The sequence below is a fragment of the Porites lutea genome, chromosome 8 (assembly GCF_958299795.1).
Source record: "Porites lutea chromosome 8, jaPorLute2.1, whole genome shotgun sequence".
NCBI lineage: Eukaryota > Metazoa > Cnidaria > Anthozoa > Scleractinia > Poritidae > Porites > Porites lutea.
This window is the reverse complement of record NC_133208.1, coordinates 7,570,568-7,590,364: the sequence shown is the minus strand read 5'-3', so window position 1 is coordinate 7,590,364 and position 19,797 is coordinate 7,570,568. Positions and strand designations below refer to the sequence as shown.

The 19,797-nt window shown below is 38.4% G+C and overlaps 2 protein-coding genes across 2 annotated transcripts in view; both read left to right on the top strand.

Moving 5' to 3' along the window:
* Positions 1-19,797, top strand: part of LOC140945160 (uncharacterized) — a 388,260-nt gene that overhangs the window by 161,261 nt on the left and 207,202 nt on the right. The gene's annotated exons all lie outside the window — the stretch shown is intronic.
* Positions 1-19,797, top strand: part of LOC140946920 (uncharacterized) — a 147,306-nt gene that overhangs the window by 13,975 nt on the left and 113,534 nt on the right. The window contains exon 2 of the mRNA XM_073396019.1: positions 302-421. The gene's annotated coding sequence lies outside the window, so the exon portion shown is untranslated. The remainder of the gene's footprint in view (positions 1-301; positions 422-19,797) is intronic.

The window sequence follows — 19,797 nt, the reverse complement described above, 5'->3', positions numbered from 1 at the left end:
TAACAACCACAAAAACCAAAAAAACGTCGAAGAGCGTTCGCGATGGAGTGATTATTGTACCATTACTTATGAATATATGGCGAGTACTGCCTCCGCGCACTGTATCCCACTACAGTGTTTTTATCATAATTAGAAGAGCGCTAGCATTTAGTAGTGGTAATAGGACTCAGATTAGAATCAATTCCTTCTGTAATCATCGGAGTCATAGAGAAAACTGTTTCTCAGTAGTCCTTTTGTGGTCGAAAACACTATATATAGGGAAAAAAAGACAAGCTAAATAGTAGCACCTCCTGTTTTTCAGACGTTAACGAGTGTGCAACAGAAAAACACAACTGTGACAACAGCTCCAAATGCCATAACACCAAAGGATCCTTCCTATGTATCTGCAGGAGGCCAGAATATTTCGGCGTTAATTGCACCGGTAAATATAATGTACATTGAAATAGTAGATTCCTCTGATAAAAATGGCCGCCGTGTAATTGGGGTCTATCAAATGGTGAAATCATGTTCATTATTGTCATCATTGGTATCGCGTTTATTTCTCCTTTTTCGTTGACAGCTATTTTAGAGAAGAAAAAAATCAAACCAGAAAGGTTCGTTGAACTCGTTTGGTTTCAATTTGATAAAAGCACATGAAGATTTGACATGATCTTTAAGGTCAAGTAATACCGGCAACATTTTCTCTTAACTTGTTGCACAACATTGTTGCATTCCAAGTTCAAAAGCGTTTTTGCCCTTCGAGTTTAAGAGTGCAAATTAACGGTGCAGCCTTGTCTAAAATTAATCTGCCCGGTATTTTGGGCCATGGCTGTTTGTACGTTTGATTTTGTGTTAAAATTAGTATTTATTATTTCAGTAGCTGTTAATGTTAATACTGGTCTCAATTCGGTAGCTGAACACCGAGATAGTGTGTCTTTAAACTTAGAGGTTGCCAGTACAAACGATTCACGAGACTAGGTAAAAAACCACCCCAAGCACCCTCTCCCCTCAATGGAGCTTTGCGGTCTCTGGGTTAAGGGAAGAAGCTGACGTTAAGACCGATAAGAAGTTTTTAGTCAGACCTTCTTGTTCCATCTTAAGACATCAGATAGTTACAGCAGCAACAGAACTTGTAAAATACTAGAAACCACTTCTTTTTGCAATCGTTGAAGCCTTTATTGTACTCTCCTCTTATTTTTAGCGTTCATGGACTCAAACATATTGAAAACAAATTCTTCTTATTTCTACCATCTGGGAAAATTTCTGGAGCCAGCGGTTGGGAACAATTCTTACTGGCTACTGTGCTGGCGGGCTACATTGCACGGCTGGGATGTCGAAAAACAGTTTCACAAACGCTGCGATGGAAAAAATGACACAGTTACCATAATAAAAAAGGGTAAATACGTTTTTGGAGGTTACACGGACATTCCTTGGGGTAAGAATATTGCTTGCTCATTTTAAAACCAAATAGCAATAAAACGTAAAGTTGAACCAGACAGTCTTCTTAACTATTTTTACTTCTGTAAGAACTAGGGACGCTGGTTGTTACTTATTAACGATTCTGTAAAATTGCGGATATGTTGAATATCTATCCTCCCGGTTCCTGGCGAGAAAATACATGGACCATAGTACTGACTCAAAGGTTACCTAAGTTTTCTACACAGGCCACCAAACTATGACGGCCCACGGGCATTTTTGTCTGATTTTTAGCAACATAGCTATTCTTACTAACTGGAGTACGCTGATTTCGATTATTTATGTTGCCAAGCTCAAGCTTGTGTTAAGGTGGAGTTTTAGGGCATTTCCCTATGACTTCACTGTGCAAATAAGGAGTTTTCATTCCTTTCCCAATTTTAAATTTAATAGATCCAGAAATGGTTTCAAAGGGCCCTACGTACATTTTAAAGACCATTTAGAGAATTTATATAACTCTGTTTCTGCGAATTTCGAGGCGTCACATGACAGTTGACCACACCCTTTGATATAAAATTGACACAATTATGGCTAAAGATGTGATATTTTTCGTAATAATTTTATTGAGATAATTAAAAAGTATATTAAAATAAGCCATTCTTTGAGCACATGCTCTTGACAATTATTGCAAAACCTTCCCATTCCTGCACTTTTCCTCTCACTAAATAAGTTACAAGACCAAGGCAACTTCGAAATTCAAGTAAGTTCACATAGTTTAGGATAGCTGGACTGCTTAATAAAATGTAGGTGCATGGAGACATCTAAAAAGAAAAGGAGCTGCAGCGATTCTCTCAGTACAGACGCTGAGGAGTGGCTTTCCACAAGGACCGACGAGAGATGTGCAAAGCTGCTAGAAAGGCACGGAAAAGTGTTTGTGATGAACAAAATAAAGAGACAATAAAAAGAGAAAGCGTAAGAGATGTAACCACTCCTAGGGCTTTCCACAAGTTGCTCGGCAACTTTTTGGCAACTTCTCGAGTTATCTTCTAATTCTGAGATATCGGAGCAGCTTTTAGTGCTTCAAATTACCCTTTCTTCCATATTTCACAATGTTTAAATAAAAAATTTCTGAATTTCCTGTAAAAAAAGAAGCCAAATCCTCCCTCCTGGGGCAGATCATGGGCGCAAGATAAAAGTAGCCGGCGCGGGCTGCTAGGTCAGCTGTTTTTAAAGAAAATTCATAATGGTGGACGAAGATTCACACTCGACTGACTTGTGTCTCGGGTGAAGAATTAAGGTCATTCAACATTTTTATTGGCTCATTAGACTTTCTGGTTTTTATTTAGGACAAAGTTATTTAGGAAACGCTGGTTACGCCGCAAAATTGCCACAAAATGCTTAGAAATCTTACTTTTGTTGTACAAGTTGCATATTTTAGCATCAGACCAAAAAAAAGTTTCTTGTTTTTTTTTCGAGCAACTTTTGAGGAACTTTTGTTTGTTTTTTGAGCAACTTTTTTGAGAAAAAAGAGAAACTTTTTGAAAAATCTCGAGCAGCTTGTGGAAAGCCTAACCACTCATGACTCACTTCGTCTCACAATGGCACAGAAATTTGTTATCGGGACTTCATACACAAAGTGAAAATTGAGCTTCTGAAGGAAAAGCTATATGTTAAATAGGCACCTTACGATCCGACGACGGCGACGGCAACGGGAACGCCACAAAAGCAATAGGTTTAATTAGCAAAACAACAATTCTGCACGTGAATCGCGCTTTTTTGTACATTTCTTTGCCGTCACTGCACGACTACGACGTGAAAATGTTTAATTTCACGATGTACAGAGGAAGTACACAAGCGACGTCGAAATTTCCTCTCTCTTTGTGAACTTGGATATGGTTCTTAGGAATTCAACTTTAGGAGGGTTCGCCTACATTTGACAAAGTGAGTGACTTGGAGTAATCTCGATGAAGATTGAAAGAACGCGAATTCACTTTTTTCAGCGACGTTTTACCTGCTGTCGCCGTCCTAGGGTCTTAAGGTCCCTAATAATACCCCCCTAACGCAGAAGAAAAGTATTTCTTTTGACAACGAGGCGGCCTCCACTTCATTAAAAGGGCAAGTAGCACGAAGTAGTAGGAATAGTGTCGCACCTGTACAATGGAGTCTTTCTGTACTTTGCCAAAAATCCGAAAACATCGAGAAGCGCTCAGATCATTTACAGCATTCAATGTAAGCAATTCAGTTCCAGCAATTGAATCATCTTATCTGGATTTAACCTGAATTTCAGACGATTACTTCGAGTCGTTTTTACTTCCTCAGTAACATCTGAATCGACTGGCCGTTAATACCGTCCAGTGACGTCACTACTCATTTTCCTAAGTCATGCAAAAAGTAAAACACGATTTTCAACTGGCAAACAAAGACATACCGTCTGGAAATGTCTACATGATACAGAAGTGCTTTACTCTTTTTAAATGTGATTCATATTTAACGTTTAAACTGTCAACTGCATGCACTACTCTGAACGAAGTCTGTTGTACGTTTAATTCAATACTCAAACTCGATCGCAATCACGCAGATAAAACAAGCTTATTAAAAAACACACACGGAACACTTCAAAAACACAAAGACTTGCTTTGATTGAAAAGAAGCTAATTTGGTCCTTAACGAAGAAGAAAGAAAACAAGAAAGAAAAGTCAAACAGAATCATTACACTTGACAGTGGAAATGACAAGACTTAAATCCCAGAAATTTTCCCACAAACAGTCACTGCCGAAACCACCAAGCAGCTCAAAATGAAAAAACTACCGACTCTCCGCAATGATTCTTCATTGGAGTTCAATTTAAGAATCCATAATTTCGAAGACAAGGGCAATTTTGCTGTTTACGATAAAGATTGTCGAATTTTTTTAACTCCACGCAAACATGCAAGGCATGCGATCCGGCAATCCTGCTAAAATTTCTCATAACTATACATAATTCTGAGAATGTTCAGACAACAATCAACCAATCAAACACTACCCGGTTTTCGGGTAGTGACGTCACACTGGGCGGGATTAGCGGCCGGTCGATTCAGACGTTGCTAAAAGAGTAAAAAAGGACTCGAAGTAATCGTCTGAAATTCAGGCTAATCTGGATAATGCAAAAGTGCCGGGAAGGTATCGCAAGAAGTGTCTGAGCGCTTAGTACCAGACTAGCAAAAAGAAAGAGGAATCTCAACAGGCAGTTATCGTTATGATTTTATCTGCTTTGAGCTCGGCCACTATACTGCAGAGCGTAACCAAATACTCCAGCTATCTGACGTATGGCCGGGATATAATAAGCTAACCCAAAAAACTAATACAAACATACCGCAGTCATCTATCAACAGGAAAGCATCATGAGAAAAGTTGGAGACTTGTTCGAATTCTTAAGCACTGATACGGGGGATTACATCATACAAGTTATGATGTACGCTCCTAGTTACTCAACGCTGTTAGTAGATCTACTGCACAAGGAGGGCCATATACAGCTACAACAGCCGAATCCTCAAGTTGGACCCCTCACTGGGGCAAGATACAGTCTGTTCTTGAAAGAGATAAATGGCACCGTTGTCCTAACTGGTTCTAAACCCGGACAACTTCCTGATGCAGTTCACTGCTAATAACATTGACATCAACCATTCGTTACTAGGTGGAAAGGACACTTTCCACGCAACACAGGTACCTGGTTGACAAAGAGGCCCAAATAAAACAAAGCATTTAGCAAGCTTGAGGCCCAAAGTGAATTGTGAAATTACTAGGATTCAACATTGCACAAGAAAAACAAAAAGTTGTATATATATTCCTAAGTACATTACAAAAAAATAATGGCTGTCTTTACACTAGGCTGTTGAGTAAGACTTAAGAGCTGCTAAGTTTTACTTAACCAAAAATTCGTGTGTGAAGGCCTAAGTAAAATCTCAAGAAACTTTACTTTGTATCTCATTAAAGTCGGAAAGTTGAAACGATTCAAGAAAGTTTCAAGCGACTTGAAAAGCGTCCTTAAAACCGACTTAGCTGACTTGCGGTTACTTGCGGTTTCTTGGAGTGCTTACCATTTGACAGAAAAATCTGGCTGGGGTGTCGAAAGCATAATGGTAAGCGATTTACCAGTTTACTTTAGAGTTGCCACATCCGTTACGGTTTGAATCCAAAAAGGGGGCGAATGCGTCTGGAAGCGAGAAATTTGTAGTTGGTAAGCAATATTCCGTTTGGTTTGTACCAACTGGAATAAACGGACTACCTCAAAACGTACTCCTCAATTTTTGGTCGGAATTTCCAAAAAGTGACCTTACCATTTACCATCCATCTGGAATTTCCGAAATTTTCTGTCAAATGGTAAGCACCCTTAAGGTTTGAGAAAGGCGAAACACGTCAATCAATCGTAATTATGTTGCGTGGGAAAATAGCTTAAGTTAACCTGAAGTAAAAAAGAATCGGTTGTGAGTGAAGCTTTATTTTACTTAAAGTAATTAAAATTTACTGCTCTTGAAATATTTCTTAGCTTATTTAGGCTCTAGTGTAAAGACTACCAATGTGATAAATATACAAGTGATAAGGTGATTTTCCTATAAGAGGGCGTGGTCAAGTGTCACGTGATGGCTGTATGTTAATATAAGCAGCGTAAAAACAATCAGAAATTCTTAGAATATAAATTTTTAAAACACTAATAACGCTTTAAAAGAATTTTTGTCTCTTTTAAGTTTGGAATTGTTAAAGGGGAAAGAAAACCCCTCATTTGGACAATGACGTCATACAGGAGCCGGCTCCTGCGTCATAGCGAAAATCCGTAAAACTCCACCTTAGCACAAGATCTGAGTTTGGCAACAATGATTTTCAAAATCAGCGTACTCAAGCTAGTAAGAATACCTATGTTGCCAAAATCAGACAAAAATTCCTGTGGGTGTCACATTTTGGTTTCCTGTGTACCCGACCAGAGTATACCCGCGCAAAAAAGTGAAAACTACCGTATTATAATAACTCAGAGCAATTTTTGCGGAAAATCCTTTATATTTACCTGTCGGGATACCCGTCGAATGGAAAGTTAGAAATCAAATGTTTTCTGTCATGAACGATATTAGATACGTCATCTTTACCCGCGGCCTTTTTCACCATCATTAGCGGCCATGTCTGATTACAGGGTTATTAATTCTTTCATTTAAGTCCAATTCTTATTTCTTCGGTGGCACTTACCAAGGTAACATGTGGATTTAGCGAGGGCCAAAAACGAAGCTCTCATTTGATCTTTTAAGTACTGCCTTTGAAGAAAGCTGTAAACCTGAGGCTTCGATACGGACAGTTGTTAGCGGATACCCTATTTTGACAAGTGTATGTCTAATATCAAGTTAATCACAAATCGAATATACCTTGGATTAACGCTTATAATAAGTGAGTGTGACATTTTACATGCGCTAATATGAAAGGGCGGACGTAAGGACGGAAGATTTTGTCACAATTAAAATTTCTTGAATGCATAGATAACCAAATGTTATTATCCATAGTGCCTGGCTGCTTGTGTTTCGCGAGCACGAGAGCCTCGCCGTTATACCTAATGTTTACCTACAATCCTCGTCACATTACGTTAGGACACCCCGTGCTGTACCCATTTCCTGACAAAAAAAAATGTGCTCCTTCCCTCCCAGTGTTGTTGTTTTTTTTTGCTCCTGTCATTCCAACCCACAAAATCCAACATTAAGGGGGTAGAAAATACCACTACTGTCCCAGCTATTGTGACGAGTGTTGTAGGTATGTCAATTCTTGTACCTTGGTAAAACGATCAAGTCAAACAAGTCGACATCACGTGTTCTTATTTACATTGGATTATTACGGGATGAAGAGAAATGCTTTATTATTTTGTTTTTATTTCATTTATTTATTTGTACGGCAAAAATTTATAACTTCGAGGAATCCATCTCCTCGGGCTATTGTGTCTAGTTACATATTTTGCTTTTGTTGTTTACACTTTTAGTTTTTTCGATCAAGTCAGTGCGTGTGAAGTTCCAGGTGGGGTACCCCCATAAATTTCGGATAGATGTTTGTCTCCGAGGGCCTGAAGTACTGACCCTATTTTAGGATGAGACAAACGAAAACTAATACCTTATTTAAGGGCGTGTCTCCTTAAAAACCGACCAGTGATTTCGATCAAAAAATTAACTTTCCTTGTATTCTAGGATATTAAAGTCTTTACCTAATTAGTTACAAAAATGCATTTTGTTTGACCGGAAATGCGAAATATAATTTTTTACGAATTTTTGAATTTTAGGCCGGCTGGCACTGGTGCCATAGCCTTTGAAACTACAAAACTTGCCTACATTGCCGGCGCTACAGAAAACAAACAACTCGTTCAAAAAGCCCAATTTTCTTTCTTATATACGGATTCACCACTCTAGATGTCCTAGCCATATTACAGTTCCGAATTATTTATTCATTTTAAGGGCAAGAGTCTTTTTCCTCGCACGTGCCATCAGCCTTCCATCAAAACACAAAAATAGGGCAACTTTAAGGGCAGTTTAAAAAAGTGTGGCACCCTTCTGAACTTTGCTATCTGTATTAATACAAACTAGAAACGATAGTTAAACGTAAAAAGGAATAAAATTTTTGTGCTTTTTACGTTTTCGAACTTGGCCACCGTTTGAATTTCCAGAAATTTCGAAGACAAGATAATCAACGAACACTTGCCTTGTTATTCTCCTCCTTTAACTTCGCTGTTTGTAATGTCCTTCTTGGTTTGTAGAGCCGGAATACTATTGTGCCTTATCATTTGTCCTCCAACAGAAGTTTTTGTCTTGTTTGTGATAAAAAAAATGGCACTCGTTGCTGGTCGCGAGAGTGACACGGTTGTTTCGTGACATTCAAATTTTTTGCCGCTATTTGTTAGAGGTAATTGCCTTTGAATCGACATACATCGATAAATTTACTTCTTCAGTTTAACGTAGATGCATTGAAAAAATTGGCTCAACACGTTTTAGGGAAGAAAATTGAGAATTCACCAAAACACTACCAAAAGAAAATGAGGTGAAGCTACAAAAGTTCGTTCCAGGCCCCACTGTTTTTCGGAAAATCATTTGACAGGATTAACACGTCCAGGATTTTTTTAAAACGTTTCTACGTAATTATGTATAGGTAATGAAACCCAATAAAACTAATAAAAAAGTGTACAGCTCTTTAAAATGATTCACAAGGGCAAGGGCTAACGTACCTGGGCCGTGGCCACGAAACGTGAACTCTTGCCCCCTTTGCTTACCACATAATTTATGCATCCGAAGAGCTCATGTAGCTTTTGTAGCTTTTCCATCGGGTAGCGGTAAGATTTAAGATTAAGAACCTGGGTCTTAAGGTTCCTTGTTAGCGCATATTTTTTTGCCTACAAAAGAACAAGCAAGTCACTGGAAGGATTTTTGTTGTTTCGATCTGACCATGGAGCTCATGATCTAAATCGTTGATACCCAGCGTTTGGCGCTATTACTTCAGCAATGCATATTTCTTTTTCCATGTCTGTTCCCTCATTCATTCTTTTCCATCTCGTTGCTGTTCTAATTTAAGTAATGACGACCTACTTTCTTAGAGGCCAGGTCTGAAAACAGGTATGGATTTAAGAGGCCAGGTCTGAAAAACGATGTCAACCTGAAATGACCTTTTTTGGTCTGAAAAAGGGTCCGGGCGGCACACCCCCAACAAGAATTCCAGGAGTACCCCCCGGGATAACATGTACTTCCGCGCTAATGTGGATCACCACTAAAAAGGTTTTACTTCATTCTATGCGTATTTACGACAGACATGCCAGTGACTGCAGACTGTGGCTCAATCCAGGTGCGATGGGTATACCACGGGTAGTTTCTGAGCAGTGATGTGCATAAGGCTTCAAAATTATTTGTAATACCAATTACCGATTGAATAGAAATTTTTGTAATGCTACAATACATTGTCTCTTCATCTGTTCTTCTGTACATTTGCTCCCTGAGTAATTTCCTCTGGCCAATTGCAATGCTTATTTTACAAAATAAACTAGCCTGCGTAGAATGGCGGTCTTGTCGCGCGAAGCTCGCACGAACGAGCATAGCTCCCTCCCCAATCTCCTCGTGGTTTCACAGCCCATAAGCTTGTACTGCGCGCCAGACCAAAACTACGCAGGCTAATAATATAACCGGAAAATCAAACCCGTAATGGAACAATTCTTTTTAAAGGTTTAAGGAAAACGTTCAAGAGTTATTCTCTCGACCTTCTCTTTATGTAAAATTGGATGTACAGTTTCTTAGACAACCCAGTCGGCATAGGTTATCGCCTCCTGATCAGCATTAAGAATACTATGACATTTACTATGACTTGAAGAGTAGTTTTGTTTTCAACTGAAAGTTAAAAAGCTAAGTCCGTACCTCGAAAGAGACATTACTATCTTCGAACCAAACCTGAGCCCTATACCCACCCTTCTAAACCCCCATTAATGCTCCTTGTTATGGGTATTTACAGCTACTTAAAGTGCACGAAAAGGAGAGAAGTCGAGAAAAGGGATTGGAGGTCACATTTGGGGATCGGCCTTTAGACTTCTCCCATAGAAGGCCACGCAATAACCAACTGTACCAATCCTTTCTCCTCAAAAGCAAGTGAAAACGCAAAGTAGCGCAGTAGAAAGCCTACCGGACCGAGTGGGACTTGTGTTTCCAAAAATTGAGTGACGTTATATGATCATTTTTTAGCTTTTCCTTGCTCCTAAAAGAAAAAGATATTGACACGTCCTTAAAGGGCGACAGTTTCGAGCCAGTTGCAGCCCAAATAATGATCAATTATGCCTCACACATACGAACAGACCCGCCCTGACGAATATCAGTTTGTATTTTAAGTGGTTCGTTATATCTTTTCTTTCTTTCTGCAACGTACATACTGAAAATGTTTAACCTCGAAAATCTCTACAAGTAGATTTTCCCAAGGCCACAACAGACAGTCGAACTGTACCCTCCTTCGCTATGGTAAAAAAAACAACAACAACAACAGCTCGTTATTAAGGACAGTTTGCTTTGTCCCTGGGGAAAGAAAACCCTTACATTTTCTCTAAATTCACCCCGAGATGGTCCTAAGATCTTTATTTTGCGTTAAAGATACAAAAATAGCGGTTTATAAATATTTAACTCTTTGAAACAAAAGGAATTAATTTTTAACATTTTTGTTAACCGTAACTGAAAAAAATTAACCGAAAGCCGTAAAAGAGCCAAAATTTTAGCCGAAAGCCGTAAAAGCCACCTCCCCATTGAGACCCTCTTGTCTGCTTCGTGTCCAGTCCACGAGGACTGGGCTTGTCACGAATACAACTACGCATACGTATTTCAAATAGATAACTGGGCTAAATTGCTTTCTTAGCGTCTTATCGCGTCACATTTGCAAAGAAATTAGTTTTATTTGCCCAAGAAATTTTACTGCCATATCTTGAGCAGTCGATCCTAAAGAAAAACTATTTTTAGCAAAGACCTCGAGGTCGGGTGTCACAAACCAGTCACCCTCGCGGATACGACCATTTTACAAACCAGATAACATTGCAACAAAACAAGTATAAGCACGGAATCAACGGCCAATATAGTTTCAGACGTTTAAGAAATAACCTTAAAATGAAAAAGAACTAAGGTGAGATCCATCAAGCCATCAAGTGAAGTTGACTTTCACGAGCAAAGCACAAGGCAAGTGTTCATTAATTGTCAGGTCTTCAAAATTTCTGGAATTCAAACGGCGCTCATATTCGAAAACGTAAAAAAAAACAAACAAACAAACAAAAATTTTATTCCTTTTTACGTTTTACTATCATTTCTAGTTTGTAATAATACAGATAGCAAAGTTCAGAAGGGTGCCACACTTTTTTAAACTCCCCTCAAAGTTGAGCTATTTTCGTGTTTTGATGGAAGGCTGATGACACGTGCCAGGAAAAAGATTCGTGCCGTTAAAATGAATAAATAATTCGGAACTGTGATATGGCTAGGACATCTGGAGTGGTGTATCCGTATACATGTATTAAAAAGAAAATCGGGCTTCTTGAACGAGTTGTTTGTTTTCTGTAGCGCCGGCAATGTAGGCGATTTTTGCAGTTTCAAAGGCTATATGTCGCCGGTGCCAGCCGGCCTAAAATTCAAAAATTCGTAAAAAATTATATTTCGCATTTTCGGTCAAACAAAATGCATTTTTGTAACTAATTATGTAAAGACTTTAATATCCCAGAATATAAGGAGAATTAATTTTTTGATCCGAAATCACTGGTCGGTTCTTACGGAGACGCGCTCTTAAGGCGCACCCCTACAAAATGAGACCCAATTCAAGGAAAAAAAACACAAACCAAGAATTTAAAGGCAACACATACCCTGCGTGATCAGAAGGCCTTTTCGTAAATTGTCAGTCACACGCGAAGAAAAGAGCGTGAGTAAAGAAACGCCGAAAAAGTCTTCATTAAGTCGCTTTCATGATACTCTAAGGTAAAGTTCAGCTAACGGACCATTTTTTTTTCTCGTGTAGCTGGGCATTTATACCTGTAGACTCTTGAATGTTAACCAATTGATAACGGCGGGAGCACAACACTAACAAGGGAAAAATTGATTCAGTATGGAAGAATAAGACCCTCAAATACCACACTTTTTCGGGCGTCACATTCCTATCTAGCCAAAATATGAGAGTACCCCACTCCTCCCCCCTCCCAAATCTCTAAGGAGTCAAGTTGAAGTTTAGTAAATTGAATCTAGTTTAATACCTACTGCAGCTATAATCACTTCTGCACAAAACAGGTATCAAACTTGTTATGATCCCGGAATCGGTTCAATGAGGCCCTGTTGGGGAGGGGGAGGGTAGGGGGAGGGGGTTCTTATCCCTTATCCTTGTAAATCTAAGAGGGGATATCCCTTATCCCTAAACGTTGTAAGAACGTTACTACTAAAAGTCAGGGAACACGCAGGGGGAGGTGCTGGGGGAAAAACTTGCCCCTTTCCCCGCACTTTTTGTGGGAAAGAAAAAAAAAAGTTTGCTACAAATTTTTGTAGTTACATTCATGTTAAAAATAAAGAAGGTATAACTGTAGCTGAAAAGATGCAATAGTCATTGTGATTGTTATGGCATTGCAAAGGCTCGATTAATCCGTTTCCAGAGGCGACTTTTTCACGTGTAAACCAGCGGCGATTTCACAAAGACTCTTCTCGAGTGCTAACAAAAACACAATAACCATGCAGCCGTTGTCTCGTGGGTTTTGCGAATATAGTAAAATGGGTTTTCTTGGCGGCAAAGATATTCCCACCTTATTATCCAGCTTGCGATCCTATAACCAATAAAAGTAAAGGGGAGAAAAATAAGTGTAGATCATAATTAATGTAAAACCATGATGAACTTTCCTTACTCCCTAAAACAATTCAATTATCTCCAAAATTATTTTGTCAATTATCCCTTACTGGTTCCCTTATCCCTAAGGAAAAGGTCTGAGAGGTTAGTTACATCACATGTCAATGCAAATAAGAAATGCATTATCATTGGCGTATACTATCATATATTATCTCTGTATATCTGTCTTTAAAGACTGTCCATTTTCATAACTAACTGTAAGGAATAGCAATACAATAAACAAAGGGAGGAAAATAAGAAAAAAAAGGAAAGTTGAAAAAATGTGCGATTCCATTTCACTCATGGTTCTTATTAAATTTGTTTTGTTTTAGTTTATGATAATTCTTTTAAAGTCAAGAATAAAAATAAATAAATAAATAAAATTCAAACTAAGGAAAATACACTAAAGAGTAACTACACCACAGTGTTTACTCAAAAGTTAATACTTACGTTTTGTTGGTTTGTTAGAGTCCATTGGTGGCATTGGTGACTATGGCTACACTCGCAAGGCGTTTATTTTTTCAATTAGGAATAAAGAAGAACTGGATCTCTTTGTGAGTGAGGTGAGGACAGACAGGGCAATTTACAGGTTTTCAGGGTTTGGTCCATGCTTTGGTGTCAGTAACATCTACATTGCTAATAATGCCGACAGTACCGACCACTCATACGCATGCGCACGCCTTGGCAGGTCCTACCCTGCTCCTGCTGAAGTGCAGGACCCAGACACAATCCTGGCCGGGACTGGGAACTTCTCACCTGATGAGGTGGAGGTATTTTATCTTGACCCTACTCAATAAATATAAAAAGAACCATTTCATTAATTACGGCCAAAAAACATGCAGCTATATTAACATACTTACTACCTTCAAAAAAATGTACTTCCCAATGTATATTTCTCGACAACGTAGAAAATCTTTCTTTCTTTGTTTTCTTGATTTTTGTTAAACACGAGACAGGAATATACTCCTTGCTTATTTAAGTTTTTTTTTTTACGTTATGTTATTTTTAGCCAAGGAAATTAAGTAAAATTGATAATGATTTTTTGATTCCCGCAAATTACTATTTTACTGGAGTAATTAAGCTTTAATTTCATTATAACTTTAATAGTTTTTCCATTTTTTTATTTTAAAAAAGGCACTTTTTTCCCCAGCCCGAGCCACCTGTCTAGAAACAGCGAATTTCGACTGAAATTAGCGCACAAAAAACCTAATGAAAACGTGAACCTGCGCTGTTATAAGATTATAACAAAAGAACTCACGTCAGCTTACGTCAATTTAATAAAACTTTTACAACTGCTGTGAAGTATTTTAATAGTTGTTTTTAAGATTTGTATTTCGTCTATGTTTCGTTTTTCTGTTATTAGGTGAGTCAAGGTTAGTTTGGATTTGGTGCGCATATAGGCATTTTCCTTTTTTTATTTTGTGATTTTCAGACTTCAACTTGAATGTTCATTGCTTAGCTCGCGGATTTACTTAATGCCATTTTAATTAGGAATATTGTTCTCTTGCCATTGTCGGATGATAGTTTTTCATAGGTGGTCCTGTTTTTCGTGTCAGAGCTGACCTTGGTTCATTCATAGTCTCGTTGAAGTTCCTGTTTGGGTTTGTTAACCAGCGTTTTAGTTATATATTGGTTTGTAGCTTCTTGTAAATCGCAGCCATGTAGGTTCAGTAATACCACATTATTACCTACACAGCCGCGAGTTTACCTTGTTTTTATTCCTACGGTCAGTTACCCAAACATGTCCAGCTTTGACTATAAAAACCGCTACTACACTTGAACTACTCATTCACCGCCGAGTAGGAATTGAGTAGAGAAGAGGAGTAAGAAGATTAAGATTAAGATTGTTAGCAAAAGTCAAAAAACAGTGAAGACCAATGTAAATCAGTCTCCTGGTATCTCATGGCTATAACTAAGCGAGCGAGTTGCTCGAACACACCCCCGACTCGCAAATCCCCATGAAAATCTTTTTGCATCTGAACTTAAAAACGCTCCCGTCAAATGCAAAATCTGGTTTTATTCTTTTCACTTTAGCATTCATAGGAGATTGTAGTGAAAGTCATTCCCGGTGCATGTCTGCCGTGTTTAAGACATTGATATATACATTGACATTCTTTATTTAGACAAGCAGTTAAAATTAAATTAGTTTTAATTAAATAATCAGTCAAAGGCCTCGACAGATCGGCCTTAGTATATTCAAGGCCGAGTTTAATAAAGTTTACTTACTAATGAGAAAGTGTCTAAGTGTTTTCTTTTCTTCTCCTTCTTCTTTGTTATCATTAAAAAACGTAAATGCTACAAGCAAGCTTGTTTTTGATAATATATGATCAATCCTCTTTGATAAGCTCGTTTAACGTTCGACTCATGATCACAACGGCAGTCAAACAATTTGTATTATTTTAAACAAAACTGTCTTAAAAGGCCTCGTCAGGGCTATCAATTTAAAAAGCAAAACCCTTTCAATTTTAGTGCACATCATTTGAATTCCAAATATAATGGTCCCGAGATTTGTTGTTAAAAACTTCATATTTGGACTTTTAAACTGTCTCCTGTTGTCTTTTTTGCAACGGATGACAAGGATGGACATGGACTGCGGCCATGGACGCTAAATAGATTTCTATCTTTATACTATTTTATCTTTTAAAAGTTTTTGATGGCGTGGACCACAATATTCTACTGCGCAAGATCTCATACCTGGGTGCTGGTTCGCAAGTTACAAGTACCAGGAGCCCATCATGTACCCATCTAACTGATCACAATATCCATGTATTGATCACGCATTTTTACAATGTGGTGATGATATATTAGAGTACAGACACATGATGGATGAAATGGAGACTTGCTTTTTTATTTTTTGTTCAACATGGACGCGATTTTGAAATTGTTTGCGAGTTCGTTTGAAGCAAGTGAAAGCCTTTTCAAAATGGCTTACTAGGAGCTGTTTGTAGATAAGAAAAAAAAAGAATAAACCGAGACAAGTTCTTGAACGACTTGAAAAACTAGGACAAATCCTCGAACAGTAAAGTGGTACGAGGCAAGTATGTCGTTGTTTCTTTTCTGCTCATTATGTAAACTATATAGATTCCATGTAACCCTGGGTCTGTTCACTAATATCATAGAAGACGTCAAAATTTGGTTAAAACATCATTGGCACACTCGCATGCGGCTCAGTGCAGCTCAGTGCCGCATTTTTGTTTTTGCCACATTTTGAAGTCATCTGGAATTACTGAACAGGCGCACCGCGCACTGCAACATGGAATCTATTCGTTAAATAGTCATTACCCAGGTCATCTGAGCCGTGTAAGCCTGTTCCAGGCGTTCAGTTTCTGTGGACAGCACAAAAAGATGTGAAGAGAAATTAAAAACAGCGTGGGTTGAGCCGAGCAAAGGAAGGTTCCCTCCTTTCTCCACCTCTCCCTCCTAATTTTTTCCCAGCTGCTCTGACTTTGTGTCGCATTCCAAATTTTAAACGCCTGGAACAGGCTACAGCTGAATCGGCCGCTTCATCGATTTATAAACACCTATCCGAGGACTCTCAATCTTCAACACTGGTGCAACGCAGTATTGCTCCGTTACATAAATCGCGCCCAAATCACCGTTTTTATGTTTGAACTAGTAGTACGGTTTTTGTGCCGGCGTCAAATCTATATATCTGCTACATTGTGAACATAACCTTAAGTTCCCTGTTAGCAACGCCAACAAATGCTTCAATCAATCATGCTATTTTCTATAGCATGTTGTCAAACTTTCTTGTTAGGGTAACTCCTAAAATTCCTGACAAAACATTGTCGCTATAGCATCTGGGTAATATATAATCTCGAGAAAAAAAGGGAAGAACGAGGTTTTACCACAAGCAAAGTGAAGCAAATGTAAAGGATGAAAGAGCCATGATTCTTTATAATTTTTTTTAGACTGCGATCAGTCTCTTGTTTTTCTTGTGAGACACAGTACATCGAGAACATGCGTTGGAGGGGGTGGGGGAAGTGACGAAGCAGCGAGGAACAAGGGCGGAAGCCCATGTTAAGCAAAGAAAAAATAATTTATTCGCATAATTTTACTTTTTCTCTCGCCGAGCGTGGCTCCGAGGAAAGAAGGACGACCGCTCGCGGTGTAGAATTTTTTGTAACCCTAAACTGACTTTTTCAGATAAAGATTTCTCTACCGTTTCAATATGGCGAAACTTACTCGCGACTAAGTTGAGATTATTTACTCTTTCACAGGTTGAAAAAAGGCGTTTCCGTTTCCGTTTTTGTAACGGTTACCTCACGGAAACCTGAATATCCGCAGATGGAATTGTAACTAACCGTTGCGGGAAACACGTGTATCCGTCATGTTTCAGTTTCTGCGGACACGCTTAAACGCATCCCTTATACTCGCGTTTCCGTCAGGTTTACTCTTGCGGAAACGCTAACTGCCGTCATGTTTCCGCAGCTCGTAAATTCAGAGGATACTCAATTATCCGTTGAGTTTCCGGAACAATGAATGCGGAAACTCAGTTTGACCGGTTTACTTTCTGCAGCCTTCATGTTTCCACAGATTCCACTTTCGGTGGATTATTCACTGGATTTCCTAAATGTGTTAACTTTACTTAACCACCCAGTTTCGAATCATATGTTCATTCTATCCGGTATATAAAAAAGTGGACGTTTGTGAGACTACCCTGGACCGTTTCATACATCCACAATGACCCATTTTCGCTGATACACACAAATCAAGCTGAGTCATATTTAGGTGCATTTTTGGTATTAAAGTTTTTATTAAAATAATTCTCTCTCCATTTTCATATAATATGTACATATGTATATTAAATATTTTCACAATAAAAAGAGACTCCTTACAATGTATTCCTATTTTCTATATCCAAAACTGTAACTTTTCAATTTCAATAGGCCACTTCCGAGTTCCAAAAATTCTCACTTTCAAAATGAGGCGAGGTGCGCAACCTCTCTTGTGAAATGAGTTTTATTTGCATGAGAATGAAAAATGATTTCCATATCAAAGGCTGAGCACTTAACCTCGTTTTGAAACAGAGGCCCGGGGAACTCGGAAATGACCTATTAAATAATCCTTTTAGAATTGACAAAATTCAAATTTTTTTCCTTGAAATGATTTGGTAGAGGATATTACACGGGGGCGCGAAGATATGAATTTTATTTTCGAGTGGAAAAACAATATTTTACGAACGAGCGCAGCGAGTGAGTAAAATATTGTTTTTGCCACGAGAAAATAAAATTCATATCTTCAAGCCGCCGTGAAATGTTCTTTTTATTACATAGACAAAAAGACATCGATAAAATAATAGAGGGAAATTACCGAAATTACGTCATCGATAAAATCACGTGTGAGATTATGGAAAATAAACCACTCGGGTCCCGGATGTAGTTTTTATGAATTTTACGAGTGGTATATTTTCCAGTAAAACACTCGTGTCTATATAATAAATTAACATAATAATTATACAGTCTAACCTCTTCTTATGGACACTTCTATACGACGGACAGTTCGTTTGGTCCCAGAAAAGCCAAAAATCATGCAATCCCTACCTCTATAATATAGACACCTCTGTAAAGCGGACACTTGGTTCTGTCCCTTTAGTGTCCGTATTAAAGAGGTTTGACATTATTATAAGTAACGTGCATTTCCATTCCAAAATAACTCCAAGAAGTAGTTCACGGCAAAATTATTACATAATTTAATAAGAAAAAATTACAAATAAAAGTCTTACTTAGTTACATGTAAGACTGCATAAAATCCCATTAGGAAATCTAAACTGCTGCCTTAATTCTTATTAGCAAGTACCAGTACTTGGTGGATCATCCCCAAAAATTATTGTTAAAGCCTACACAAACTGATGAGAGGCCATTATTGGGGAGTATCAGACTGATGCTACAACGACGATAGTGATGCAAACAAAACTAGCCATAGGCTTTATATACAAATGTATAAGCCAACATCTCTACACATGCATCTCACTTTTTGTCGCCACTCTGCTGTAAGTGCATGGCTATAACTTGGACCTGGCTGTGGCATACAAAGTAGTCTACGAGAATTTGCCTACATCTGAGTTTGTATAGTAATGACAAACTGCACACTTTTAACAAGCGACTCACTTTCACAATGCATCTATCTTACACTCCCTGTTTTATAGTTTTAGGATAATCCATTGACTGTCCTGTAATTTCAGCAATTTTAATGAACACAGTCGAGTAAAGATTGACTTCTAGAATAAAACTCTTATCACCTTTCCAATAAGATTGTGCAATTTAGTTAGAGTTGATCATCACAGGATCATCCTGACTAAAGGCACAATAATACATTAGGGACTTTAAGCAAATTGCTACAGTGACCTCTACTATGGTGGTCGTGGTTACAGTCCTGAAGAGAGTATGTTACTGTTGCCCGTCAAATTTCAACTTAATGCAAGTGGCATTAAGGGCTTTTCGCTCATTTGGTTTCGTTGTTAGTAAAACGAAGGGAAGACTGAATTACTGCCCAATGAACTAGAAGTGTCAAATACGTTCTTGATTAAGAGAAAAAAATGATAGGTTTTAAACCAGTGAAAAATAGGGGAAAAGTAGAATTTTATACTCATGTAGAAGCGACTATGCCATCACATTTTGTGCTTCGGCTAAAGCTCATTATTTTTCTAGACATCACGCGCACGGCGTCATTTTTGGACTTTTTACTCCCAGTTGCCATAGAAGCGATCACTGTAGCAATTTGTGACTTTGGTATTATTGGCATCCTGCCCATGAAGGGCAGTTATTTGGTACTGGTCTGTCTGACAAGTATTTATCAACCTCTCTGGTTATTTTCCTGGCTGTTCTTTCTTTGCCTCTTTGACATGTAAGCCTCACAAAAGGCATCAAGAACAGCATTGATGTTTCTTAGCTTTGACCTCTCTGAGCATAGTGGCCTGATGTACCTGGGTGGTGGATCACTGGCCCTCTCTTCACTGTCTTCACTCTCCTCCAAAGACATACATTGGATAGCATTGTGTAGGTCTAATAAAGCCTTTATTTTGGCTTTGTCATCTGGAGAAAGTTGT